The sequence below is a fragment of the Delphinus delphis genome, unplaced genomic scaffold, assembly GCF_949987515.2.
Source record: "Delphinus delphis unplaced genomic scaffold, mDelDel1.2 scaffold_465, whole genome shotgun sequence".
Lineage (NCBI taxonomy): Eukaryota > Metazoa > Chordata > Mammalia > Artiodactyla > Delphinidae > Delphinus > Delphinus delphis.
This window is the reverse complement of record NW_027193086.1, coordinates 46,379-73,016: the sequence shown is the minus strand read 5'-3', so window position 1 is coordinate 73,016 and position 26,638 is coordinate 46,379. Positions and strand designations below refer to the sequence as shown.

At 61.7% G+C, this 26,638-nt stretch overlaps 17 non-coding genes across 17 annotated transcripts; 9 read left to right on the top strand and 8 right to left on the bottom strand.

The window, feature by feature from the left end:
* Nucleotides 1–3,437: 3,437 nt before the first annotated feature.
* Nucleotides 3,438–3,508, bottom strand: TRNAG-GCC (transfer RNA glycine (anticodon GCC)). Its single transcript has one exon. It is a non-coding gene; the product is annotated as a tRNA-Gly (tRNA).
* Nucleotides 3,509–4,613: 1,105 nt separating this feature from the next.
* Nucleotides 4,614–4,696, bottom strand: TRNAL-CAG (transfer RNA leucine (anticodon CAG)). The gene has a single exon. It is a non-coding gene; the product is annotated as a tRNA-Leu (tRNA).
* A 572-nt stretch (nt 4,697–5,268) lies between these two features.
* TRNAD-GUC (transfer RNA aspartic acid (anticodon GUC)) lies at nt 5,269–5,340 on the top strand. The gene has a single exon. It is a non-coding gene; the product is annotated as a tRNA-Asp (tRNA).
* Nucleotides 5,341–6,187: 847 nt separating this feature from the next.
* On the top strand, nt 6,188–6,259 carry TRNAG-UCC (transfer RNA glycine (anticodon UCC)). Its single transcript has one exon. It is a non-coding gene; the product is annotated as a tRNA-Gly (tRNA).
* Nucleotides 6,260–6,537: 278 nt separating this feature from the next.
* On the top strand, nt 6,538–6,609 carry TRNAE-CUC (transfer RNA glutamic acid (anticodon CUC)). Its single transcript has one exon. It is a non-coding gene; the product is annotated as a tRNA-Glu (tRNA).
* Nucleotides 6,610–10,647: 4,038 nt separating this feature from the next.
* Nucleotides 10,648–10,718, bottom strand: TRNAG-GCC (transfer RNA glycine (anticodon GCC)). Its single transcript has one exon. It is a non-coding gene; the product is annotated as a tRNA-Gly (tRNA).
* A 1,105-nt stretch (nt 10,719–11,823) lies between these two features.
* On the bottom strand, nt 11,824–11,906 carry TRNAL-CAG (transfer RNA leucine (anticodon CAG)). Its single transcript has one exon. It is a non-coding gene; the product is annotated as a tRNA-Leu (tRNA).
* Nucleotides 11,907–12,478: 572 nt separating this feature from the next.
* TRNAD-GUC (transfer RNA aspartic acid (anticodon GUC)) lies at nt 12,479–12,550 on the top strand. The gene has a single exon. It is a non-coding gene; the product is annotated as a tRNA-Asp (tRNA).
* An 847-nt stretch (nt 12,551–13,397) lies between these two features.
* Nucleotides 13,398–13,469, top strand: TRNAG-UCC (transfer RNA glycine (anticodon UCC)). The gene has a single exon. It is a non-coding gene; the product is annotated as a tRNA-Gly (tRNA).
* A 278-nt stretch (nt 13,470–13,747) lies between these two features.
* On the top strand, nt 13,748–13,819 carry TRNAE-CUC (transfer RNA glutamic acid (anticodon CUC)). The gene has a single exon. It is a non-coding gene; the product is annotated as a tRNA-Glu (tRNA).
* Nucleotides 13,820–17,865: 4,046 nt separating this feature from the next.
* TRNAG-GCC (transfer RNA glycine (anticodon GCC)) lies at nt 17,866–17,936 on the bottom strand. Its single transcript has one exon. It is a non-coding gene; the product is annotated as a tRNA-Gly (tRNA).
* Nucleotides 17,937–19,038: 1,102 nt separating this feature from the next.
* On the bottom strand, nt 19,039–19,121 carry TRNAL-CAG (transfer RNA leucine (anticodon CAG)). Its single transcript has one exon. It is a non-coding gene; the product is annotated as a tRNA-Leu (tRNA).
* Nucleotides 19,122–19,693: 572 nt separating this feature from the next.
* TRNAD-GUC (transfer RNA aspartic acid (anticodon GUC)) lies at nt 19,694–19,765 on the top strand. The gene has a single exon. It is a non-coding gene; the product is annotated as a tRNA-Asp (tRNA).
* Nucleotides 19,766–20,695: 930 nt separating this feature from the next.
* Nucleotides 20,696–20,767, top strand: TRNAG-UCC (transfer RNA glycine (anticodon UCC)). Its single transcript has one exon. It is a non-coding gene; the product is annotated as a tRNA-Gly (tRNA).
* A 278-nt stretch (nt 20,768–21,045) lies between these two features.
* Nucleotides 21,046–21,117, top strand: TRNAE-CUC (transfer RNA glutamic acid (anticodon CUC)). The gene has a single exon. It is a non-coding gene; the product is annotated as a tRNA-Glu (tRNA).
* Nucleotides 21,118–25,164: 4,047 nt separating this feature from the next.
* TRNAG-GCC (transfer RNA glycine (anticodon GCC)) lies at nt 25,165–25,235 on the bottom strand. The gene has a single exon. It is a non-coding gene; the product is annotated as a tRNA-Gly (tRNA).
* Nucleotides 25,236–26,340: 1,105 nt separating this feature from the next.
* TRNAL-CAG (transfer RNA leucine (anticodon CAG)) lies at nt 26,341–26,423 on the bottom strand. The gene has a single exon. It is a non-coding gene; the product is annotated as a tRNA-Leu (tRNA).
* Nucleotides 26,424–26,638: the final 215 nt, after the last annotated feature.

Genomic DNA, 26,638 nt, shown 5'->3' with positions numbered 1-26,638 from the left:
GGCCGCGTGCTGGGAGGTGCGAGGAAGGACCTGGGGTGTCTGGCTGGAGCGCGGGCAGGAGCGGGAGGTGTTGGGCTGGCAGGGACCTGGCCCGGGAGAGCGGCTGGCCGCTCAGGCAGGGGCTCAGCAGAAGCTTGGTGTGGTGGGGGCACCTGGCCCGGCACGTGTGTGCGGGTGGGTCAGATCAGGGGGCGGGGTGGGCCTGGAGTAGGAGTGAGTCTGAGGAGCGCTGGCAGAAGTGAGACTTCCGGGCAGGACATTTGACAGTCGGGCCTGGGATACAAGGGGCAGGTGGCCGGGAGAGGGGTCCGAGCCTCCAGGCTGGGGGGAAGGGCGGGGTGTGTGAACGGGCTGTGGGGCGTGGAAGATGGTGGGAGAGGACCCCTTCGCGGTGGGGTGGCGGGTGAGCGCCCCAGACTGGTGTGCTGTGCGGCAAGGTGGTCAGGCCAAGCAATGGGTTGTTACTGGGGGCGGTGGGTAGGAGGCGGGCAAGAGAACAACAGAAACGGAGAGCGCCACAGGGGCTAGGCGGGGTCCGAATCGGGTGGGGGCATTCTACTGCCCCAGAGACACACATCACCTCTCATCGGGAGAAACCATCCAGCCTCAGGTGTGTGTGGTGGCGGGGGTCGGGGGAGGAGGGGTTGAGGTTGAAAGAGGCCAAGGGAGAGGTCCCGTCTGATCCAGCAATCCCACTCCTGGGTGCGTAGCCAGAAATGACTAAACAAGAGTTCAGAAAGGCCCAAGCACCTCCATGTTCACAGCGGCACTATTTGCACTAGCCAAGACGTGGAAAAAACCCAAGTGCCCGTCAACGGGTGGCCAGTACAAGAAGAGGTCGTATCTATGTAGTACGAGCTATCACTCAGCCATCAATAAAAAAGAATGAACTATTGCCATTTGCTGCCACAAGACTGCTCCCCGAGAATATTACGCTTCGTGAAGTATGTCCGACAGAGAAACACAAAGATACGTGGAATCTCAAAGGTACTACCGCTGAATCTATGTGCGAAACAGAAACAGGCTCACAGACCTGGAAAACACAGTGATGGTTACCCGAGGGAAAAAGGAGGGGTGGAGGGATAAATTAGGAGCTCGATGAACCGATACACCGTACTTCATATAAAGGAGATAAGCAGCAAGGATTTACAGAATAACACAGGGAATGATATTCAATATCCTGCAATAACCTATACTGGAAATCAATCTGACACAACATTAGACATGGAAAACAGTATCCCCTTTGCTGTACACCTGAAACTAACTCAATGTGGTTAATCAACTCTTCTTCCTAAACCACAAGTACTAGTCCTTAAAAGTAAGTAAGTAAATAAATAAATATATAAATAAATAAATAGGAGGAACTGAGCCATCAGATGATCCAGCAATCCCCGTCGTGGGTACACAGCCGCCAAAGAGAAAAACTGTTGTTTGGAGAGATCCCCGCACCCCCGTGTTTGTAGCTGCGCTACGTGCCACAGCCAAGACACAGAAAAAACCCATGTGCCCATCAGCAGTCGGCTGAGAGAAAAAGATGTGGTATATATGTACTGTGGAGTATTACTCAGCCATTTCAGAAAATGAAATATTGCCATTTGCCACAATAAGGATGGTCCTAGAGATTATTACACTTGGTGAAGTAAGTCTGACAGAGAAGCACAAAGATACGTGGAATCTAAAACGTAATAGAAAAGAATGTATGTGCAAAAGAGAAACAGACTCCCAGACAGACAAAACACACTGATGGTTACCCGAGGAGAAAGGGAGGGGTGGAGACATAAATTAGGAGCTGCGATGAACAGATACACCGTACTTCATATAAAAGACATAAGCAGGGGGCTTCCCTGGTGGCGCAGTGGTTGAGAGTCCGCCTGCCGATGCAGGGGACACGGGTTCGTGCCCCGGTCCGGGAAGATCCCACATGCCGCGGAGCGGCTGGGCCCGTGAGCCATGGCCGCTGAGCCTGCGCGTCCGGAGCCTGTGCTCCGCAACGGGAGAGGCCACAGCAGTGAGAGGCCCGCGTACTGCAAAAAAAAAAAAAGACATAAGCAACAAGGATTTCCAGTATAACACAGGGAATGATATTCAATATCGTGTAGTAAGCTATCATGGAAAGCAATCTGAAACGTTATTAGACATGGGAAACAGTATCTGCTTTGCTGTGCAATATTACTTTGCTGTGGAATATTACTCAGCCATACAAAAGAGTGAGATACTGCCATTTGCACCAAGAAGGAGGGACCTAGAGTATATTACACTTAGCGACGTAAGTCAGGCAGAGAAGCACAAAGATACGGGGACTCTAAAGCGTACTACAAACGAACGTATGTGCCAAAGAGAGACAGACACACAGACATAGAAAACACACTGTTCGTTACCCAAGGGGAAAGTGTAGGGCAGGGGAAATTCCGGAGCTGTGATTAACAGAGAGGAAATACTATACATAAAGCACACAAGCAACAAGGATTTACCGTACAGCACAGGGAACTGTATTCATGTGTCGTGATAACGTATAACGGAAAATAACCTGGAAAAGGACATATAACTGAATCACTTTGCTGTACACCAGAAAGTAACACAATGTTTAAACCAACCATACTGCTACGAAAAGGAGAAGACGACGAAGGGGAAAACAAGAGGGCAACGGGACAGAGGCAAGGGCAGGATCCTTGACAACGTAGGATTTGGAAAGGATCGGGGGGAAAAGTGGCGACATAGGAGGGGGGAGGGGCGTGTTTGTGGGAATAGGCAGGAGGCTGAGGTGGTGGTGCTGGGGGTGCTGTCCCGAGGGCTGATGCTGTTGGTGGGAGCCGAGGTTCAGGGGAGGGGTTGGTGTTTGTCGTGCTGATGGCGCTGGTGGCAGTAGCGGTGGAGGAGCGGGCCGGTGTTGGAAACGTGTTTCTGTTGAGGGTCAAAACGTGAATCTAGAGTGTGGTCTGCGATGATAGTGTGGACTTCTTTGGAACTCCTCGTGCAAGTGAGCGCTTTTGGGACTCTCTAGGAAACTGGGATGTATCGCTCCCAGAGGTGGCGACTTGCTTGCTGCTGGTTGTGCAAAGATAGTATAATTTTCGGAGTGGGGGCAGAGTGAGGCAGAGAGCTTGGACACGTGGCGAAAGGTGAAGAGGTTGGGCTGTGCGGGTGCCAGTGTGGGGTGTTCCTTACGGTGACAAGCGGGACACAAGCGGGGTCGGGGTCAGGAAGAGAACAAGGACAAGGAAGGGGTCTGGGCGAAAGAGTGGCTGAGCCCGCGAGGTGTCAGGTCCTGGAGGCCTGGCTCCCGGGTGTGTGTGGGGTGGGGGCGTCTGCGTGGGAAGGACAGGGGCCGGGAAGGTACGGTGGTGAGCGAGCTGTTGCAGGACCGGTGCCTTGAGTGTGGCAGCTGGGAAACCCAGCTCCGCTTTGGGGCTGCGGGCACCAAAAGGGGACGCTGCGTCTGCATGGGCCGGGAATCGAACCCGGGCCTCCCGCGTGGCAGGCGAGAATTCTACCACTGAACCACCCATGCACCGATGGCCGCCGGCGCCCGCCGCTGCCCCAGCGGCGCCCAACGCTGCCCCAGCGGCGCTCGCCGCCAACCGCCGGACCCTGGTCACTGCTCGCCGCGTGGGCATGGGCTCCATTTGAGCAGGAGGCCGACGGGCCACCTGAATGAGAGGCTCCGGGCACTCTGGCGACCCCAGGGCGCGAGGCGGTCGGAAGCACCGATGGATGGAGGGACGCAGGCGGGCTCGGCCTGTCCTGCGCTTTCTCTGCCGTCCACGGAGCCGCGAGACTGCCGGTGTCGCCAGAGGAAGCCAGGAGGCGAACCGGCCTGGCCCGCGCCCGAATCCCAGTCAGGGCAGGCGAGGCGTGGCCGCTGCGGCTGAGCAGCGACGTTCCTCTCAGCCCCCGCCCGGCTCCGACGCAGGCAGGCAGGCAGGCAGGCAGGTGTGGTCCGGCCAGGGTCCCAAGGCGAAAAAGCACCGAGGGCACGCACCACAAGGCAGTCAGGACGCTGTCGGCGGCCACCTCGCTGTGGCTGTGGAGGGAATGGAATGGGCAGGCAGGCCGTTGGGTCTGGCGGGAAGGACAGGATGTTGGAAAGAGGGAGAGCTGCTGCTGGCGGAAGTGGAAGGAAGGCTGTGAGAACGAGTCCGCTGTTCACCGGGCAGAAGTCGGAGGGCGGGCGAGGCGTGGAGGGCTTTCCACACGCGGCCGTTCTGCGTGTGGCGGTGGGGGCGGGGTGGGGCGGGGGAGAGGCCGTGGCGGGGAGGGGCGAAGGCAGGCAGGCAGGCAGGCAGGCAGGAAGACCAGCAGCAGCAGCCGCCAGCAGGTGAGGAAAGATGTGCTGCGAAGGACTGAAGGGCTTCCTGGTGTGGGTGCAGGTAGGAGGGGGCGTAGGAGCTGGCGGGGAGGGCGTTTTTCCGGAAAGCCCGTGGCCGGAGGGTTCGTAGCGGGCCGTTTCTGCCAGGCCCGCGGCCGTGGCTGAGAAGGTCCCGCGTCTGAGAGGCGTGGATGTCCGGGCCGCAGTTTGGAGAGGCGGCAAGAGTGCAAGGCGCGAACGGACTGGAAGGCAGTAAAGCGCTGCCCTAGGGCCGGGTGCGTTTGTCGGGCGGGCCAAAAGGCTGGCTTGTCAGGAGTGGGATTCGAACCCACGCCTCCAGGGGAGACTGCGACCTGAACGCAGCGCCTTAGACCGCTCGGCCATCCTGACGGCGGGCCTGGGCGTGCGCGTGGCCGCTCGGCTGGCTGGGACCCGACGCGACGCGCAGCCCGGTGCCCTTGGCGGGACGCGGTGCTCCGCGCCAGGCGCGCGGCCGAGTGGGTGAGCGATGGAGCGGGCGCGCGGCGGCCGACGGGGAGCAAGGCCAGACGACGCGCCTGGCTCCGCCGCGCTGGCGCCCTCGCCCAGCCCTGGCCCCGGACGGAGCCGGGCCGCGTCTTGCCAGCCCCTGCCGCCGGCCCCCACCCGCGCCTCTCCTCGCCGGCCACGGCCAGGCGCGCGCCCACCCCCTCCTCGCAGCCTTGCTTTCGGTCTCAGGCCCCCTCGTCCCGGCGCGATCCCCGCGTCGGAGGCAATAGGCAGCGCGCACTGGGAGCTTTCAGCGCCACTCGGGTCCGGGTCCCTGTCGGGTCGGGGGCCGCTGCTTTGGAGGACGCGGTTGGTGTGGCGTTGGGTCGGGTCGGGCACGTGCCGGGCGCCCGTGGTGGGCAGGGGTCCGGAGGACAGGGGGAGGCGTCGGCCGGCAGCCCGAGAGCGTCCGGGCGCGGGGGCGGTGGCCGCCGTCCTCGTTAGTATAGTGGTGAGTATCCCCGCCTGTCACGCGGGAGACCGGGGTTCGATTCCCCGACGGGGAGGCAACACGCCCCCTTTTGGTGGCTGGCGCCGCTCTCTGTCCCGCCGCCTATCTCCCAAGGACCCTGCTTCTCCGCCCTGTGTTCTCCGTCCTCCAGCGAGGCGCAGGGCCCCAGCGCGTGCCCAGCCTGCCCACCCTCGACCCCCTCCAGCCCTCCAGCCCTCCAGCCCTTCCTCGTCGCCGGGCACTCGGTCGCCACGGCCGAGCGACGGCCTCCTCTGGACACCACAAGCTCTCGATGACGTTGCGGCCCGCCCAAAGTGGCTGTCTCCGTGGGCTCTTGCGTCGCGACGCAAGGCTGCGCAGCTATGCACAGCTGCATAGGTGCCCAGCTGCCGGGACGGGTGGGAGGCGGATGAGTGCCGTCCCCTGTCGGTGCGGGAAGTGGCCTGGCCAGGCGCCGGGTGGAGAAGGGCTTTGGCGAGCCGGGTGCTGGAAGATGCGTGCGCCGTGGGCGGGGGCGCGCCGCGGCGTGGAGCCGAGGGACCTGGAGCGGCAAGGCAGCGAGAGCGCCACCCTGAGGCGATCGGGCGGGTGGTCTAGGGCAGCTTCGTGGGGCTGGCGCGGGTGGGGCGCCGGGGGGCCTTGGTGGCGTCTGTGACGTCACAGAGCTGCCGGCCGGCGTGGCGTCGGGGCAGGGCTGCTCCAAGCGGCGGCGGCGGCGGCTGAGGAGGAGGAGGAGGACGAGGAAGAGAAAGGGGAGCAGGAGGAGGAAGAGAAGGAGGAGGAGTCGGAAGAGAAGGAGTCGGAGGAGGAGGAGGGGGAGGGGGAGGGGGAGGAGGAAGCGGCGACGAGAGTGCGCTCGGGCGAGCCCGGTGCCGGCGTCTCGGGGCGGCCCGGGCTGTGCAGCGTTGGTGGTATAGTGGTGAGCATAGCTGCCTTCCAAGCAGTTGACCCGGGTTCGATTCCCGGCCAACGCAGCGGGCTGACCTTTTGCCGCGCTGCGCGGGCGGCCGGCCGGCCGGGGACCCGTGAGGGAGAGCTGGGAGCAGGGAGCTCGGTGGCCCTAGCGGCTCTTCTTGTGTGTGCGAGAAGCAGGCGCGCAGTGTTCTGAGGGTGCTGCGAGCAGGAAGGACGGGAGGACACGTGGATTGCCAGGGGCGGCGTGTGGCTGCACTTGGAAAGGCCGGGTCTTGGCGCCAAGGTGGCGCCGAGCGGCTGCTATGGGTCGAGCAGGAGCCGTGGTAGAGCCCGACGCTCCCTGGTGGTCTAGTGGTTAGGATTCGGCGCTCTCACCGCCGCGGCCCGGGTTCGATTCCCGGTCAGGGAAGCCTTTCTTCTTCCTCTCTACCTCACACCGTCCACATCCCACTTTTAGGCCACGCTTGCTCCGCGGCCTCGGCGTCGCGCCCTGCCCGACAACAACCGCCCGGTGCCCTGCACCTGCAGCCCAAGCCCTGCCAGGCAACCTCCACCCTCCCTGCCCGGCCAGACCTTTTGGCCGCACTGGCGCGCGCCCACTCGAGGCCTTCGACGTCCCGTGTCTTCGTTTTCACACGCTTGCCTCAGCCCCAAACACGAATGGCCGGGGCGGCGCCTCTCCCCGCCGAGGCTGTGTCCACGAGCAAACGCCCCCGCCTGTGTTTGGACTCTCCAGCAGCACTGCTTCTCCCCCACGGCGACAGCGGCGGCGGCACCGACGGCGCTGTCACACGCGGTGCCTTCTGACAGCGCCGGATCCCCTGTGGAAAGGAGCACCGGTGGGCAGACGGGTGCTTCGCAACACCGCAGCAGGTTTCCTGAACGCCCTTGCCGGTGCCTTGGGGGTGGCTGACAGTGTGGGATGAAGGTGTCTGTGGCCGTGGTCGGTGGCCACCCCACGCGGGCTAGGGAACGGAGCAGAACGAGCCCATGGAGAGAGGGCGGCGGTGGGCCGCGTGCTGGGAGGTGCGAGGAAGGACCTGGGGTGTCTGGCTGGAGCGCGGGCAGGAGCGGGAGGTGTTGGGCTGGCAGGGACCTGGCCCGGGAGAGCGGCTGGCCGCTCAGGCAGGGGCTCAGCAGAAGCTTGGTGTGGTGGGGGCACCTGGCCCGGCACGTGTGTGCGGGTGGGTCAGATCAGGGGGCGGGGTGGGCCTGGAGTAGGAGTGAGTCTGAGGAGCGCTGGCAGAAGTGAGACTTCCGGGCAGGACATTTGACAGTCGGGCCTGGGATACAAGGGGCAGGTGGCCGGGAGAGGGGTCCGAGCCTCCAGGCTGGGGGGAAGGGCGGGGTGTGTGAACGGGCTGTGGGGCGTGGAAGATGGTGGGAGAGGACCCCTTCGCGGTGGGGTGGCGGGTGAGCGCCCCAGACTGGTGTGCTGTGCGGCAAGGTGGTCAGGCCAAGCAATGGGTTGTTACTGGGGGCGGTGGGTAGGAGGCGGGCAAGAGAACAACAGAAACGGAGAGCGCCACAGGGGCTAGGCGGGGTCCGAATCGGGTGGGGGCATTCTACTGCCCCAGAGACACACATCACCTCTCATCGGGAGAAACCATCCAGCCTCAGGTGTGTGTGGTGGCGGGGGTCGGGGGAGGAGGGGTTGAGGTTGAAAGAGGCCAAGGGAGAGGTCCCGTCTGATCCAGCAATCCCACTCCTGGGTGCGTAGCCAGAAATGACTAAACAAGAGTTCAGAAAGGCCCAAGCACCTCCATGTTCACAGCGGCACTATTTGCACTAGCCAAGACGTGGAAAAAACCCAAGTGCCCGTCAACGGGTGGCCAGTACAAGAAGAGGTCGTATCTATGTAGTACGAGCTATCACTCAGCCATCAATAAAAAAGAATGAACTATTGCCATTTGCTGCCACAAGACTGCTCCCCGAGAATATTACGCTTCGTGAAGTATGTCCGACAGAGAAACACAAAGATACGTGGAATCTCAAAGGTACTACCGCTGAATCTATGTGCGAAACAGAAACAGGCTCACAGACCTGGAAAACACAGTGATGGTTACCCGAGGGAAAAAGGAGGGGTGGAGGGATAAATTAGGAGCTCGATGAACCGATACACCGTACTTCATATAAAGGAGATAAGCAGCAAGGATTTACAGAATAACACAGGGAATGATATTCAATATCCTGCAATAACCTATACTGGAAATCAATCTGACACAACATTAGACATGGAAAACAGTATCCCCTTTGCTGTACACCTGAAACTAACTCAATGTGGTTAATCAACTCTTCTTCCTAAACCACAAGTACTAGTCCTTAAAAGTAAGTAAGTAAATAAATAAATATATAAATAAATAAATAGGAGGAACTGAGCCATCAGATGATCCAGCAATCCCCGTCGTGGGTACACAGCCGCCAAAGAGAAAAACTGTTGTTTGGAGAGATCCCCGCACCCCCGTGTTTGTAGCTGCGCTACGTGCCACAGCCAAGACACAGAAAAAACCCATGTGCCCATCAGCAGTCGGCTGAGAGAAAAAGATGTGGTATATATGTACTGTGGAGTATTACTCAGCCATTTCAGAAAATGAAATATTGCCATTTGCCACAATAAGGATGGTCCTAGAGATTATTACACTTGGTGAAGTAAGTCTGACAGAGAAGCACAAAGATACGTGGAATCTAAAACGTAATAGAAAAGAATGTATGTGCAAAAGAGAAACAGACTCCCAGACAGACAAAACACACTGATGGTTACCCGAGGAGAAAGGGAGGGGTGGAGACATAAATTAGGAGCTGCGATGAACAGATACACCGTACTTCATATAAAAGACATAAGCAGGGGGCTTCCCTGGTGGCGCAGTGGTTGAGAGTCCGCCTGCCGATGCAGGGGACACGGGTTCGTGCCCCGGTCCGGGAAGATCCCACATGCCGCGGAGCGGCTGGGCCCGTGAGCCATGGCCGCTGAGCCTGCGCGTCCGGAGCCTGTGCTCCGCAACGGGAGAGGCCACAGCAGTGAGAGGCCCGCGTACTGCAAAAAAAAAAAAAGACATAAGCAACAAGGATTTCCAGTATAACACAGGGAATGATATTCAATATCGTGTAGTAAGCTATCATGGAAAGCAATCTGAAACGTTATTAGACATGGGAAACAGTATCTGCTTTGCTGTGCAATATTACTTTGCTGTGGAATATTACTCAGCCATACAAAAGAGTGAGATACTGCCATTTGCACCAAGAAGGAGGGACCTAGAGTATATTACACTTAGCGACGTAAGTCAGGCAGAGAAGCACAAAGATACGGGGACTCTAAAGCGTACTACAAACGAACGTATGTGCCAAAGAGAGACAGACACACAGACATAGAAAACACACTGTTCGTTACCCAAGGGGAAAGTGTAGGGCAGGGGAAATTCCGGAGCTGTGATTAACAGAGAGGAAATACTATACATAAAGCACACAAGCAACAAGGATTTACCGTACAGCACAGGGAACTGTATTCATGTGTCGTGATAACGTATAACGGAAAATAACCTGGAAAAGGACATATAACTGAATCACTTTGCTGTACACCAGAAAGTAACACAATGTTTAAACCAACCATACTGCTACGAAAAGGAGAAGACGACGAAGGGGAAAACAAGAGGGCAACGGGACAGAGGCAAGGGCAGGATCCTTGACAACGTAGGATTTGGAAAGGATCGGGGGGAAAAGTGGCGACATAGGAGGGGGGAGGGGCGTGTTTGTGGGAATAGGCAGGAGGCTGAGGTGGTGGTGCTGGGGGTGCTGTCCCGAGGGCTGATGCTGTTGGTGGGAGCCGAGGTTCAGGGGAGGGGTTGGTGTTTGTCGTGCTGATGGCGCTGGTGGCAGTAGCGGTGGAGGAGCGGGCCGGTGTTGGAAACGTGTTTCTGTTGAGGGTCAAAACGTGAATCTAGAGTGTGGTCTGCGATGATAGTGTGGACTTCTTTGGAACTCCTCGTGCAAGTGAGCGCTTTTGGGACTCTCTAGGAAACTGGGATGTATCGCTCCCAGAGGTGGCGACTTGCTTGCTGCTGGTTGTGCAAAGATAGTATAATTTTCGGAGTGGGGGCAGAGTGAGGCAGAGAGCTTGGACACGTGGCGAAAGGTGAAGAGGTTGGGCTGTGCGGGTGCCAGTGTGGGGTGTTCCTTACGGTGACAAGCGGGACACAAGCGGGGTCGGGGTCAGGAAGAGAACAAGGACAAGGAAGGGGTCTGGGCGAAAGAGTGGCTGAGCCCGCGAGGTGTCAGGTCCTGGAGGCCTGGCTCCCGGGTGTGTGTGGGGTGGGGGCGTCTGCGTGGGAAGGACAGGGGCCGGGAAGGTACGGTGGTGAGCGAGCTGTTGCAGGACCGGTGCCTTGAGTGTGGCAGCTGGGAAACCCAGCTCCGCTTTGGGGCTGCGGGCACCAAAAGGGGACGCTGCGTCTGCATGGGCCGGGAATCGAACCCGGGCCTCCCGCGTGGCAGGCGAGAATTCTACCACTGAACCACCCATGCACCGATGGCCGCCGGCGCCCGCCGCTGCCCCAGCGGCGCCCAACGCTGCCCCAGCGGCGCTCGCCGCCAACCGCCGGACCCTGGTCACTGCTCGCCGCGTGGGCATGGGCTCCATTTGAGCAGGAGGCCGACGGGCCACCTGAATGAGAGGCTCCGGGCACTCTGGCGACCCCAGGGCGCGAGGCGGTCGGAAGCACCGATGGATGGAGGGACGCAGGCGGGCTCGGCCTGTCCTGCGCTTTCTCTGCCGTCCACGGAGCCGCGAGACTGCCGGTGTCGCCAGAGGAAGCCAGGAGGCGAACCGGCCTGGCCCGCGCCCGAATCCCAGTCAGGGCAGGCGAGGCGTGGCCGCTGCGGCTGAGCAGCGACGTTCCTCTCAGCCCCCGCCCGGCTCCGACGCAGGCAGGCAGGCAGGCAGGCAGGTGTGGTCCGGCCAGGGTCCCAAGGCGAAAAAGCACCGAGGGCACGCACCACAAGGCAGTCAGGACGCTGTCGGCGGCCACCTCGCTGTGGCTGTGGAGGGAATGGAATGGGCAGGCAGGCCGTTGGGTCTGGCGGGAAGGACAGGATGTTGGAAAGAGGGAGAGCTGCTGCTGGCGGAAGTGGAAGGAAGGCTGTGAGAACGAGTCCGCTGTTCACCGGGCAGAAGTCGGAGGGCGGGCGAGGCGTGGAGGGCTTTCCACACGCGGCCGTTCTGCGTGTGGCGGTGGGGGCGGGGTGGGGCGGGGGAGAGGCCGTGGGGGGGAGGGGCGAAGGCAGGCAGGCAGGCAGGCAGGCAGGAAGACCAGCAGCAGCAGCCGCCAGCAGGTGAGGAAAGATGTGCTGCGAAGGACTGAAGGGCTTCCTGGTGTGGGTGCAGGTAGGAGGGGGCGTAGGAGCTGGCGGGGAGGGCGTTTTTCCGGAAAGCCCGTGGCCGGAGGGTTCGTAGCGGGCCGTTTCTGCCAGGCCCGCGGCCGTGGCTGAGAAGGTCCCGCGTCTGAGAGGCGTGGATGTCCGGGCCGCAGTTTGGAGAGGCGGCAAGAGTGCAAGGCGCGAACGGACTGGAAGGCAGTAAAGCGCTGCCCTAGGGCCGGGTGCGTTTGTCGGGCGGGCCAAAAGGCTGGCTTGTCAGGAGTGGGATTCGAACCCACGCCTCCAGGGGAGACTGCGACCTGAACGCAGCGCCTTAGACCGCTCGGCCATCCTGACGGCGGGCCTGGGCGTGCGCGTGGCCGCTCGGCTGGCTGGGACCCGACGCGACGCGCAGCCCGGTGCCCTTGGCGGGACGCGGTGCTCCGCGCCAGGCGCGCGGCCGAGTGGGTGAGCGATGGAGCGGGCGCGCGGCGGCCGACGGGGAGCAAGGCCAGACGACGCGCCTGGCTCCGCCGCGCTGGCGCCCTCGCCCAGCCCTGGCCCCGGACGGAGCCGGGCCGCGTCTTGCCAGCCCCTGCCGCCGGCCCCCACCCGCGCCTCTCCTCGCCGGCCACGGCCAGGCGCGCGCCCACCCCCTCCTCGCAGCCTTGCTTTCGGTCTCAGGCCCCCTCGTCCCGGCGCGATCCCCGCGTCGGAGGCAATAGGCAGCGCGCACTGGGAGCTTTCAGCGCCACTCGGGTCCGGGTCCCTGTCGGGTCGGGGGCCGCTGCTTTGGAGGACGCGGTTGGTGTGGCGTTGGGTCGGGTCGGGCACGTGCCGGGCGCCCGTGGTGGGCAGGGGTCCGGAGGACAGGGGGAGGCGTCGGCCGGCAGCCCGAGAGCGTCCGGGCGCGGGGGCGGTGGCCGCCGTCCTCGTTAGTATAGTGGTGAGTATCCCCGCCTGTCACGCGGGAGACCGGGGTTCGATTCCCCGACGGGGAGGCAACACGCCCCCTTTTGGTGGCTGGCGCCGCTCTCTGTCCCGCCGCCTATCTCCCAAGGACCCTGCTTCTCCGCCCTGTGTTCTCCGTCCTCCAGCGAGGCGCAGGGCCCCAGCGCGTGCCCAGCCTGCCCACCCTCGACCCCCTCCAGCCCTCCAGCCCTCCAGCCCTTCCTCGTCGCCGGGCACTCGGTCGCCACGGCCGAGCGACGGCCTCCTCTGGACACCACAAGCTCTCGATGACGTTGCGGCCCGCCCAAAGTGGCTGTCTCCGTGGGCTCTTGCGTCGCGACGCAAGGCTGCGCAGCTATGCACAGCTGCATAGGTGCCCAGCTGCCGGGACGGGTGGGAGGCGGATGAGTGCCGTCCCCTGTCGGTGCGGGAAGTGGCCTGGCCAGGCGCCGGGTGGAGAAGGGCTTTGGCGAGCCGGGTGCTGGAAGATGCGTGCGCCGTGGGCGGGGGCGCGCCGCGGCGTGGAGCCGAGGGACCTGGAGCGGCAAGGCAGCGAGAGCGCCACCCTGAGGCGATCGGGCGGGTGGTCTAGGGCAGCTTCGTGGGGCTGGCGCGGGTGGGGCGCCGGGGGGCCTTGGTGGCGTCTGTGACGTCACAGAGCTGCCGGCCGGCGTGGCGTCGGGGCAGGGCTGCTCCAAGCGGCGGCGGCGGCGGCTGAGGAGGAGGAGGAGGACGAGGAAGAGAAAGGGGAGCAGGAGGAGGAAGAGAAGGAGGAGGAGTCGGAAGAGAAGGAGTCGGAGGAGGAGGAGGGGGAGGGGGAGGGGGAGGAGGAAGCGGCGACGAGAGTGCGCTCGGGCGAGCCCGGTGCCGGCGTCTCGGGGCGGCCCGGGCTGTGCAGCGTTGGTGGTATAGTGGTGAGCATAGCTGCCTTCCAAGCAGTTGACCCGGGTTCGATTCCCGGCCAACGCAGCGGGCTGACCTTTTGCCGCGCTGCGCGGGCGGCCGGCCGGCCGGGGACCCGTGAGGGAGAGCTGGGAGCAGGGAGCTCGGTGGCCCTAGCGGCTCTTCTTGTGTGTGCGAGAAGCAGGCGCGCAGTGTTCTGAGGGTGCTGCGAGCAGGAAGGACGGGAGGACACGTGGATTGCCAGGGGCGGCGTGTGGCTGCACTTGGAAAGGCCGGGTCTTGGCGCCAAGGTGGCGCCGAGCGGCTGCTATGGGTCGAGCAGGAGCCGTGGTAGAGCCCGACGCTCCCTGGTGGTCTAGTGGTTAGGATTCGGCGCTCTCACCGCCGCGGCCCGGGTTCGATTCCCGGTCAGGGAAGCCTTTCTTCTTCCTCTCTACCTCACACCGTCCACATCCCACTTTTAGGCCACGCTTGCTCCGCGGCCTCGGCGTCGCGCCCTGCCCGACAACAACCGCCCGGTGCCCTGCACCTGCAGCCCAAGCCCTGCCAGGCAACCTCCACCCTCCCTGCCCGGCCAGACCTTTTGGCCGCACTGGCGCGCGCCCACTCGAGGCCTTCGACGTCCCGTGTCTTCGTTTTCACACGCTTGCCTCAGCCCCAAACACGAATGGCCGGGGCGGCGCCTCTCCCCGCCGAGGCTGTGTCCACGAGCAAACGCCCCCGCCTGTGTTTGGACTCTCCAGCAGCACTGCTTCTCCCCCACGGCGACAGCGGCGGCGGCACCGACGGCGCTGTCACACGCGGTGCCTTCTGACAGCGCCGGATCCCCTGTGGAAAGGAGCACCGGTGGGCAGACGGGTGCTTCGCAACACCGCAGCAGGTTTCCTGAACGCCCTTGCCGGTGCCTTGGGGGTGGCTGACAGTGTGGGATGAAGGTGTCTGTGGCCGTGGTCGGTGGCCACCCCACGCGGGCTAGGGAACGGAGCAGAACGAGCCCATGGAGAGAGGGCGGCGGTGGGCCGCGTGCTGGGAGGTGCGAGGAAGGACCTGGGGTGTCTGGCTGGAGCGCGGGCAGGAGCGGGAGGTGTTGGGCTGGCAGGGACCTGGCCCGGGAGAGCGGCTGGCCGCTCAGGCAGGGGCTCAGCAGAAGCTTGGTGTGGTGGGGGCACCTGGCCCGGCACGTGTGTGCGGGTGGGTCAGATCAGGGGGCGGGGTGGGCCTGGAGTAGGAGTGAGTCTGAGGAGCGCTGGCAGAAGTGAGACTTCCGGGCAGGACATTTGACAGTCGGGCCTGGGATACAAGGGGCAGGTGGCCGGGAGAGGGGTCCGAGCCTCCAGGCTGGGGGGAAGGGCGGGGTGTGTGAACGGGCTGTGGGGCGTGGAAGATGGTGGGAGAGGACCCCTTCGCGGTGGGGTGGCGGGTGAGCGCCCCAGACTGGTGTGCTGTGCGGCAAGGTGGTCAGGCCAAGCAATGGGTTGTTACTGGGGGCGGTGGGTAGGAGGCGGGCAAGAGAACAACAGAAACGGAGAGCGCCACAGGGGCTAGGCGGGGTCCGAATCGGGTGGGGGCATTCTACTGCCCCAGAGACACACATCACCTCTCATCGGGAGAAACCATCCAGCCTCAGGTGTGTGTGGTGGCGGGGGTCGGGGGAGGAGGGGTTGAGGTTGAAAGAGGCCAAGGGAGAGGTCCCGTCTGATCCAGCAATCCCACTCCTGGGTGCGTAGCCAGAAATGACTAAACAAGAGTTCAGAAAGGCCCAAGCACCTCCATGTTCACAGCGGCACTATTTGCACTAGCCAAGACGTGGAAAAAACCCAAGTGCCCGTCAACGGGTGGCCAGTACAAGAAGAGGTCGTATCTATGTAGTACGAGCTATCACTCAGCCATCAATAAAAAAGAATGAACTATTGCCATTTGCTGCCACAAGACTGCTCCCCGAGAATATTACGCTTCGTGAAGTATGTCCGACAGAGAAACACAAAGATACGTGGAATCTCAAAGGTACTACCGCTGAATCTATGTGCGAAACAGAAACAGGCTCACAGACCTGGAAAACACAGTGATGGTTACCCGAGGGAAAAAGGAGGGGTGGAGGGATAAATTAGGAGCTCGATGAACCGATACACCGTACTTCATATAAAGGAGATAAGCAGCAAGGATTTACAGAATAACACAGGGAATGATATTCAATATCCTGCAATAACCTATACTGGAAATCAATCTGACACAACATTAGACATGGAAAACAGTATCCCCTTTGCTGTACACCTGAAACTAACTCAATGTGGTTAATCAACTCTTCTTCCTAAACCACAAGTACTAGTCCTTAAAAGTAAGTAAGTAAATAAATAAATATATAAATAAATAAATAGGAGGAACTGAGCCATCAGATGATCCAGCAATCCCCGTCGTGGGTACACAGCCGCCAAAGAGAAAAACTGTTGTTTGGAGAGATCCCCGCACCCCCGTGTTTGTAGCTGCGCTACGTGCCACAGCCAAGACACAGAAAAAACCCATGTGCCCATCAGCAGTCGGCTGAGAGAAAAAGATGTGGTATATATGTACTGTGGAGTATTACTCAGCCATTTCAGAAAATGAAATATTGCCATTTGCCACAATAAGGATGGTCCTAGAGATTATTACACTTGGTGAAGTAAGTCTGACAGAGAAGCACAAAGATACGTGGAATCTAAAACGTAATAGAAAAGAATGTATGTGCAAAAGAGAAACAGACTCCCAGACAGACAAAACACACTGATGGTTACCCGAGGAGAAAGGGAGGGGTGGAGACATAAATTAGGAGCTGCGATGAACAGATACACCGTACTTCATATAAAAGACATAAGCAGGGGGCTTCCCTGGTGGCGCAGTGGTTGAGAGTCCGCCTGCCGATGCAGGGGACACGGGTTCGTGCCCCGGTCCGGGAAGATCCCACATGCCGCGGAGCGGCTGGGCCCGTGAGCCATGGCCGCTGAGCCTGCGCGTCCGGAGCCTGTGCTCCGCAACGGGAGAGGCCACAGCAGTGAGAGGCCCGCGTACTGCAAAAAAAAAAAAAAAAAAAAGACATAAGCAACAAGGATTTCCAGTATAACACAGGGAATGATATTCAATATCGTGTAGTAAGCTATCATGGAAAGCAATCTGAAACGTTATTAGACATGGGAAACAGTATCTGCTTTGCTGTGCAATATTACTTTGCTGTGGAATATTACTCAGCCATACAAAAGAGTGAGATACTGCCATTTGCACCAAGAAGGAGGGACCTAGAGTATATTACACTTAGCGACGTAAGTCAGGCAGAGAAGCACAAAGATACGGGGACTCTAAAGCGTACTACAAACGAACGTATGTGCCAAAGAGAGACAGACACACAGACATAGAAAACACACTGTTCGTTACCCAAGGGGAAAGTGTAGGGCAGGGGAAATTCCGGAGCTGTGATTAACAGAGAGGAAATACTATACATAAAGCACACAAGCAACAAGGATTTACCGTACAGCACAGGGAACTGTATTCATGTGTCGTGATAACGTATAACGGAAAATAACCTGGAAAAGGACATATAACTGAATCACTTTGCTGTACACCAGAAAGTAACACAATGTTTAAACCAACCATACTGCTACGAAAAGGAGAAGACGACGAAGGGGAAAACAAGAGGGCAACGGGACAGAGGCAAGGGCAGGATCCTTGACAACGTAGGATTTGGAAAGGATCGGGGGGGAAAAGTGGCGACATAGGAGGGGGGAGGGGCGTGTTTGTGGGAATAGGCAGGAGGCTGAGGTGGTGGTGCTGGGGGTGCTGTCCCGAGGGCTGATGCTGTTGGTGGGAGCAGAGGTTCAGGGGAGGGGTTGGTGTTTGTCGTGCTGATGGCGCTGGTGGCAGTAGCGGTGGAGGAGCGGGCCGGTGTTGGAAACGTGTTTCTGTTGAGGGTCAAAACGTGAATCTAGAGTGTGGTCTGCGATGATAGTGTGGACTTCTTTGGAACTCCTCGTGCAAGTGAGCGCTTTTGGGACTCTCTAGGAAACTGGGATGTATCGCTCCCAGAGGTGGCGACTTGCTTGCTGCTGGTTGTGCAAAGATAGTATAATTTTCGGAGTGGGGGCAGAGTGAGGCAGAGAGCTTGGACACGTGGCGAAAGGTGAAGAGGTTGGGCTGTGCGGGTGCCAGTGTGGGGTGTTCCTTACGGTGACAAGCGGGACACAAGCGGGGTCGGGGTCAGGAAGAGAACAAGGACAAGGAAGGGGTCTGGGCGAAAGAGTGGCTGAGCCCGCGAGGTGTCAGGTCCTGGAGGCCTGGCTCCCGGGTGTGTGTGGGGTGGGGGCGTCTGCGTGGGAAGGACAGGGGCCGGGAAGGTACAGTGGTGAGCGAGCTGTTGCAGGACCGGTGCCTTGAGTGTGGCAGCTGGGAAACCCAGCTCCGCTTTGGGGCTGCGGGCACCAAAAGGGGACGCTGCGTCTGCATGGGCCGGGAATCGAACCCGGGCCTCCCGCGTGGCAGGCGAGAATTCTACCACTGAACCACCCATGCACCGATGGCCGCCGGCGCCCGCCGCTGCCCCAGCGGCGCCCAACGCTGCCCCAGCGGCGCTCGCCGCCAACCGCCGGACCCTGGTCACTGCTCGCCGCGTGGGCATGGGCTCCATTTGAGCAGGAGGCCGACGGGCCACCTGAATGAGAGGCTCCGGGCACTCTGGCGACCCCAGGGCGCGAGGCGGTCGGAAGCACCGATGGATGGAGGGACGCAGGCGGGCTCGGCCTGTCCTGCGCTTTCTCTGCCGTCCACGGAGCCGCGAGACTGCCGGTGTCGCCAGAGGAAGCCAGGAGGCGAACCGGCCTGGCCCGCGCCCGAATCCCAGTCAGGGCAGGCGAGGCGTGGCCGCTGCGGCTGAGCAGCGACGTTCCTCTCAGCCCCCGCCCGGCTCCGACGCAGGCAGGCAGGCAGGCAGGCAGGTGTGGTCCGGCCAGGGTCCCAAGGCGAAAAAGCACCGAGGGCACGCACCACAAGGCAGTCAGGACGCTGTCGGCGGCCACCTCGCTGTGGCTGTGGAGGGAATGGAATGGGCAGGCAGGCCGTTGGGTCTGGCGGGAAGGACAGGATGTTGGAAAGAGGGAGAGCTGCTGCTGGCGGAAATGGAAGGAAGGCTGTGAGAACGAGTCCGCTGTTCACCGGGCAGAAGTCGGAGGGCGGGCGAGGCGTGGAGGGCTTTCCACACGCGGCCGTTCTGCGTGTGGCGGTGGGGGCGGGGTGGGGCGGGGGAGAGGCCGTGGGGGGGGAGGGGCGAAGGCAGGCAGGCAGGCAGGCAGGAAGACCAGCAGCAGCAGCCGCCAGCAGGTGAGGAAAGATGTGCTGCGAAGGACTGAAGGGCTTCCTGGTGTGGGTGCAGGTAGGAGGGGGCGTAGGAGCTGGCGGGGAGGGCGTTTTTCCGGAAAGCCCGTGGCCGGAGGGTTCGTAGCGGGCCGTTTCTGCCAGGCCCGCGGCCGTGGCTGAGAAGGTCCCGCGTCTGAGAGGCGTGGATGTCCGGGCCGCAGTTTGGAGAGGCGGCAAGAGTGCAAGGCGCGAACGGACTGGAAGGCAGTAAAGCGCTGCCCTAGGGCCGGGTGCGTTTGTCGGGCGGGCCAAAAGGCTGGCTTGTCAGGAGTGGGATTCGAACCCACGCCTCCAGGGGAGACTGCGACCTGAACGCAGCGCCTTAGACCGCTCGGCCATCCTGACGGCGGGCCTGGGCGTGCGCGTGGCCGCTCGGCTGGCTGGGACCCGACGCGACGCGCAGCCCGGTGCCCTTGGCGGGACGCGGTGCTCCGCGCCAGGCGCGCGGCCGAGTGGGTGAGCGATGGAGCGGGCGCGCGGCGGCCGACGGGGAGCAAGGCCAGACGACGCACCTGGCTCCGCCGCGCTGGCGCCCTCGCCCAGCCCTGGCCCCGGACGGAGCCGGGCCGCGTCTTGCCAGCCCCTGCCGCCGGCCCCCACCCGCGCCTCTCCTCGCCGGCCACGGCCAGGCGCGCGCCCACCCCCTCCTCGCAGCCTTGCTTTCGGTCTCAGGCCCCCTCGTCCCGGCGCGATCCCCGCGTCGGAGGCAATAGGCAGCGCGCACTGGGAGCTTTCAGCGCCACTCGGGTCCGGGTCCCTGTCGGGTCGGGGGCCGCTGCTTTGGAGGACGCGGTTGGTGTGGCGTTGGGTCGGGTCGGGCACGTGCCGGGCGCCCGTGGTGGGCAGGGGTCCGGAGGACAGGGGGAGGCGTCGGCCGGCAGCCCGAGAGCGTCCGGGCGCGGGGGCGGTGGCCGCCGTCCTCGTTAGTATAGTGGTGAGTATCCCCGCCTGTCACGCGGGAGACCGGGGTTCGATTCCCCGACGGGGAGGCAACACGCCCCCTTTTGGTGGCTGGCGCCGCTCTCTGTCCCGCCGCCTATCTCCCAAGGACCCTGCTTCTCCGCCCTGTGTTCTCCGTCCTCCAGCGAGGCGCAGGGCCCCAGCGCGTGCCCAGCCTGCCCACCCTCGACCCCCTCCAGCCCTCCAGCCCTCCAGCCCTCCAGGCCCCAGCGCGTGCCCAGCCTGCCCACCCTCGACCCCCTCCAGCCCTCCAGCCCTCCAGCCCTCCAGCCCTCCAGCCCTTCCTCGTCGCCGGGCACTCGGTCGCCACGGCCGAGCGACGGCCTCCTCTGGACACCACAAGCTCTCGATGACGTTGCGGCCCGCCCAAAGTGGCTGTCTCCGTGGGCTCTTGCGTCGCGACGCAAGGCTGCGCAGCTATGCACAGCTGCATAGGTGCCCAGCTGCCGGGACGGGTGGGAGGCGGATGAGTGCCGTCCCCTGTCGGTGCGGGAAGTGGCCTGGCCAGGCGCCGGGTGGAGAAGGGCTTTGGCGAGCCGGGTGCTGGAAGATGCGTGCGCCGTGGGCGGGGGCGCGCCGCGGCGTGGAGCCGAGGGACCTGGAGCGGCAAGGCAGCGAGAGCGCCACCCTGAGGCGATCGGGCGGGTGGTCTAGGGCAGCTTCGTGGGGCTGGCGCGGGTGGGGCGCCGGGGGGCCTTGGTGGCGTCTGTGACGTCACAGAGCTGCCGGCCGGCGTGGCGTCGGGGCAGGGCTGCTCCAAGCGGCGGCGGCGGCGGCTGAGGAGGAGGAGGAGGACGAGGAAGAGAAAGGGGAGCAGGAGGAGGAAGAGAAGGAGGAGGAGTCGGAAGAGAAGGAGTCGGAGGAGGAGGAGGAGGAGGGGGAGGGGGAGGAGGAAGCGGCGACGAGAGTGCGCTCGGGCGAGCCCGGTGCCGGCGTCTCGGGGCGGCCCGGGCTGTGCAGCGTTGGTGGTATAGTGGTGAGCATAGCTGCCTTCCAAGCAGTTGACCCGGGTTCGATTCCCGGCCAACGCAGCGGGCTGACCTTTTGCCGCGCTGCGCGGGCGGCCGGCCGGCCGGGGACCCGTGAGGGAGAGCTGGGAGCAGGGAGCTCGGTGGCCCTAGCGGCTCTTCTTGTGTGTGCGAGAAGCAGGCGCGCAGTGTTCTGAGGGTGCTGCGAGCAGGAAGGACGGGAGGACACGTGGATTGCCAGGGGCGGCGTGTGGCTGCACTTGGAAAGGCCGGGTCTTGGCGCCAAGGTGGCGCCGAGCGGCTGCTATGGGTCGAGCAGGAGCCGTGGTAGAGCCCGACGCTCCCTGGTGGTCTAGTGGTTAGGATTCGGCGCTCTCACCGCCGCGGCCCGGGTTCGATTCCCGGTCAGGGAAGCCTTTCTTCTTCCTCTCTACCTCACACCGTCCACATCCCACTTTTAGGCCACGCTTGCTCCGCGGCCTCGGCGTCGCGCCCTGCCCGACAACAACCGCCCGGTGCCCTGCACCTGCAGCCCAAGCCCTGCCAGGCAACCTCCACCCTCCCTGCCCGGCCAGACCTTTTGGCCGCACTGGCGCGCGCCCACTCGAGGCCTTCGACGTCCCGTGTCTTCGTTTTCACACGCTTGCCTCAGCCCCAAACACGAATGGCCGGGGCGGCGCCTCTCCCCGCCGAGGCTGTGTCCACGAGCAAACGCCCCCGCCTGTGTTTGGACTCTCCAGCAGCACTGCTTCTCCCCCACGGCGACAGCGGCGGCGGCACCGACGGCGCTGTCACACGCGGTGCCTTCTGACAGCGCCGGATCCCCTGTGGAAAGGAGCACCGGTGGGCAGACGGGTGCTTCGCAACACCGCAGCAGGTTTCCTGAACGCCCTTGCCGGTGCCTTGGGGGTGGCTGACAGTGTGGGATGAAGGTGTTTGTGGCCGTGGTCGGTGGCCACCCCACGCGGGCTAGGGAACGGAGCAGAACGAGCCCATGGAGAGAGGGCGGCGGTGGGCCGCGTGCTGGGAGGTGCGAGGAAGGACCTGGGGTGTCTGGCTGGAGCGCGGGCAGGAGCGGGAGGTGTTGGGCTGGCAGGGACCTGGCCCGGGAGAGCGGCTGGCCGCTCAGGCAGGGGCTCAGCAGAAGCTTGGTGTGGTGGGGGCACCTGGCCCGGCACGTGTGTGCGGGTGGGTCAGATCAGGGGGCGGGGTGGGCCTGGAGTAGGAGTGAGTCTGAGGAGCGCTGGCAGAAGTGAGACTTCCGGGCAGGACATTTGACAGTCGGGCCTGGGATACAAGGGGCAGGTGGCCGGGAGAGGGGTCCGAGCCTCCAGGCTGGGGGGAAGGGCGGGGTGTGTGAACGGGCTGTGGGGCGTGGAAGATGGTGGGAGAGGACCCCTTCGCGGTGGGGTGGCGGGTGAGCGCCCCAGACTGGTGTGCTGTGCGGCAAGGTGGTCAGGCCAAGCAATGGGTTGTTACTGGGGGCGGTGGGTAGGAGGCGGGCAAGAGAACAACAGAAACGGAGAGCGCCACAGGGGCTAGGCGGGGTCCGAATCGGGTGGGGGCATTCTACTGCCCCAGAGACACACATCACCTCTCATCGGGAGAAACCATCCAGCCTCAGGTGTGTGTGGTGGCGGGGGTCGGGGGAGGAGGGGTTGAGGTTGAAAGAGGCCAAGGGAGAGGTCCCGTCTGATCCAGCAATCCCACTCCTGGGTGCGTAGCCAGAAATGACTAAACAAGAGTTCAGAAAGGCCCAAGCACCTCCATGTTCACAGCGGCACTATTTGCACTAGCCAAGACGTGGAAAAAACCCAAGTGCCCGTCAACGGGTGGCCAGTACAAGAAGAGGTCGTATCTATGTAGTACGAGCTATCACTCAGCCATCAATAAAAAAGAATGAACTATTGCCATTTGCTGCCACAAGACTGCTCCCCGAGAATATTATGCTTCGTGAAGTATGTCCGACAGAGAAACACAAAGATACGTGGAATCTCAAAGGTACTACCGCTGAATCTATGTGCGAAACAGAAACAGGCTCACAGACCTGGAAAACACAGTGATGGTTACCCGAGGGAAAAAGGAGGGGTGGAGGGATAAATTAGGAGCTCGATGAACCGATACACCGTACTTCATATAAAGGAGATAAGCAGCAAGGATTTACAGAATAACACAGGGAATGATATTCAATATCCTGCAATAACCTATACTGGAAATCAATCTGACACAACATTAGACATGGAAAACAGTATCCCCTTTGCTGTACACCTGAAACTAACTCAATGTGGTTAATCAACTCTTCTTCCTAAACCACAAGTACTAGTCCTTAAAAGTAAGTAAGTAAATAAATAAATATATAAATAAATAAATAGGAGGAACTGAGCCATCAGATGATCCAGCAATCCCCGTCGTGGGTACACAGCCGCCAAAGAGAAAAACTGTTGTTTGGAGAGATCCCCGCACCCCCGTGTTTGTAGCTGCGCTACGTGCCACAGCCAAGACACAGAAAAAACCCATGTGCCCATCAGCAGTCGGCTGAGAGAAAAAGATGTGGTATATATGTACTGTGGAGTATTACTCAGCCATTTCAGAAAATGAAATATTGCCATTTGCCACAATAAGGATGGTCCTAGAGATTATTACACTTGGTGAAGTAAGTCTGACAGAGAAGCACAAAGATACGTGGAATCTAAAACGTAATAGAAAAGAATGTATGTGCAAAAGAGAAACAGACTCCCAGACAGACAAAACACACTGATGGTTACCCGAGGAGAAAGGGAGGGGTGGAGACATAAATTAGGAGCTGCGATGAACAGATACACCGTACTTCATATAAAAGACATAAGCAGGGGGCTTCCCTGGTGGCGCAGTGGTTGAGAGTCCGCCTGCCGATGCAGGGGACACGGGTTCGTGCCCCGGTCCGGGAAGATCCCACATGCCGCGGAGCGGCTGGGCCCGTGAGCCATGGCCGCTGAGCCTGCGCGTCCGGAGCCTGTGCTCCGCAACGGGAGAGGCCACAGCAGTGAGAGGCCCGCGTACTGCAAAAAAAAAAAAAAAAAAAAAAGACATAAGCAACAAGGATTTCCAGTATAACACAGGGAATGATATTCAATATCGTGTAGTAAGCTATCATGGAAAGCAATCTGAAACGTTATTAGACATGGGAAACAGTATCTGCTTTGCTGTGCAATATTACTTTGCTGTGGAATATTACTCAGCCATACAAAAGAGTGAGATACTGCCATTTGCACCAAGAAGGAGGGACCTAGAGTATATTACACTTAGCGACGTAAGTCAGGCAGAGAAGCACAAAGATACGGGGACTCTAAAGCGTACTACAAACGAACGTATGTGCCAAAGAGAGACAGACACACAGACATAGAAAACACACTGTTCGTTACCCAAGGGGAAAGTGTAGGGCAGGGGAAATTCCGGAGCTGTGATTAACAGAGAGGAAATACTATACATAAAGCACACAAGCAACAAGGATTTACCGTACAGCACAGGGAACTGTATTCATGTGTCGTGATAACGTATAACGGAAAATAACCTGGAAAAGGACATATAACTGAATCACTTTGCTGTACACCAGAAAGTAACACAATGTTTAAACCAACCATACTGCTACGAAAAGGAGAAGACGACGAAGGGGAAAACAAGAGGGCAACGGGACAGAGGCAAGGGCAGGATCCTTGACAACGTAGGATTTGGAAAGGATCGGGGGGAAAAGTGGCGACATAGGAGGGGGGAGGGGCGTGTTTGTGGGAATAGGCAGGAGGCTGAGGTGGTGGTGCTGGGGGTGCTGTCCCGAGGGCTGATGCTGTTGGTGGGAGCAGAGGTTCAGGGGAGGGGTTGGTGTTTGTCGTGCTGATGGCGCTGGTGGCAGTAGCGGTGGAGGAGCGGGCCGGTGTTGGAAACGTGTTTCTGTTGAGGGTCAAAACGTGAATCTAGAGTGTGGTCTGCGATGATAGTGTGGACTTCTTTGGAACTCCTCGTGCAAGTGAGCGCTTTTGGGACTCTCTAGGAAACTGGGATGTATCGCTCCCAGAGGTGGCGACTTGCTTGCTGCTGGTTGTGCAAAGATAGTATAATTTTCGGAGTGGGGGCAGAGTGAGGCAGAGAGCTTGGACACGTGGCGAAAGGTGAAGAGGTTGGGCTGTGCGGGTGCCAGTGTGGGGTGTTCCTTACGGTGACAAGCGGGACACAAGCGGGGTCGGGGTCAGGAAGAGAACAAGGACAAGGAAGGGGTCTGGGCGAAAGAGTGGCTGAGCCCGCGAGGTGTCAGGTCCTGGAGGCCTGGCTCCCGGGTGTGTGTGGGGTGGGGGCGTCTGCGTGGGAAGGACAGGGGCCGGGAAGGTACGGTGGTGAGCGAGCTGTTGCAGGACCGGTGCCTTGAGTGTGGCAGCTGGGAAACCCAGCTCCGCTTTGGGGCTGCGGGCACCAAAAGGGGACGCTGCGTCTGCATGGGCCGGGAATCGAACCCGGGCCTCCCGCGTGGCAGGCGAGAATTCTACCACTGAACCACCCATGCACCGATGGCCGCCGGCGCCCGCCGCTGCCCCAGCGGCGCCCAACGCTGCCCCAGCGGCGCTCGCCGCCAACCGCCGGACCCTGGTCACTGCTCGCCGCGTGGGCATGGGCTCCATTTGAGCAGGAGGCCGACGGGCCACCTGAATGAGAGGCTCCGGGCACTCTGGCGACCCCAGGGCGCGAGGCGGTCGGAAGCACCGATGGATGGAGGGACGCAGGCGGGCTCGGCCTGTCCTGCGCTTTCTCTGCCGTCCACGGAGCCGCGAGACTGCCGGTGTCGCCAGAGGAAGCCAGGAGGCGAACCGGCCTGGCCCGCGCCCGAATCCCAGTCAGGGCAGGCGAGGCGTGGCCGCTGCGGCTGAGCAGCGACGTTCCTCTCAGCCCCCGCCCGGCTCCGACGCAGGCAGGCAGGCAGGCAGGCAGGTGTGGTCCGGCCAGGGTCCCAAGGCGAAAAAGCACCGAGGGCACGCACCACAAGGCAGTCAGGACGCTGTCGGCGGCCACCTCGCTGTGGCTGTGGAGGGAATGGAATGGGCAGGCAGGCCGTTGGGTCTGGCGGGAAGGACAGGATGTTGGAAAGAGGGAGAGCTGCTGCTGGCGGAAGTGGAAGGAAGGCTGTGAGAACGAGTCCGCTGTTCACCGGGCAGAAGTCGGAGGGCGGGCGAGGCGTGGAGGGCTTTCCACACGCGGCCGTTCTGCGTGTGGCGGTGGGGGCGGGGTGGGGCGGGGGAGAGGCCGTGGCGGGGAGGGGCGAAGGCAGGCAGGCAGGCAGGCAGGCAGGAAGACCAGCAGCAGCAGCCGCCAGCAGGTGAGGAAAGATGTGCTGCGAAGGACTGAAGGGCTTCCTGGTGTGGGTGCAGGTAGGAGGGGGCGTAGGAGCTGGCGGGGAGGGCGTTTTTCCGGAAAGCCCGTGGCCGGAGGGTTCGTAGCGGGCCGTTTCTGCCAGGCCCGCGGCCGTGGCTGAGAAGGTCCCGCGTCTGAGAGGCGTGGATGTCCGGGCCGCAGTTTGGAGAGGCGGCAAGAGTGCAAGGCGCGAACGGACTGGAAGGCAGTAAAGCGCTGCCCTAGGGCCGGGTGCGTTTGTCGGGCGGGCCAAAAGGCTGGCTTGTCAGGAGTGGGATTCGAACCCACGCCTCCAGGGGAGACTGCGACCTGAACGCAGCGCCTTAGACCGCTCGGCCATCCTGACGGCGGGCCTGGGCGTGCGCGTGGCCGCTCGGCTGGCTGGGACCCGACGCGACGCGCAGCCCGGTGCCCTTGGCGGGACGCGGTGCTCCGCGCCAGGCGCGCGGCCGAGTGGGTGAGCGATGGAGCGGGCGCGCGGCGGCCGACGGGGAGCAAGGCCAGACGACGCGCCTGGCTCCGCCGCGCTGGCGCCCTCGCCCAGCCCTGGCCCCGGACGGA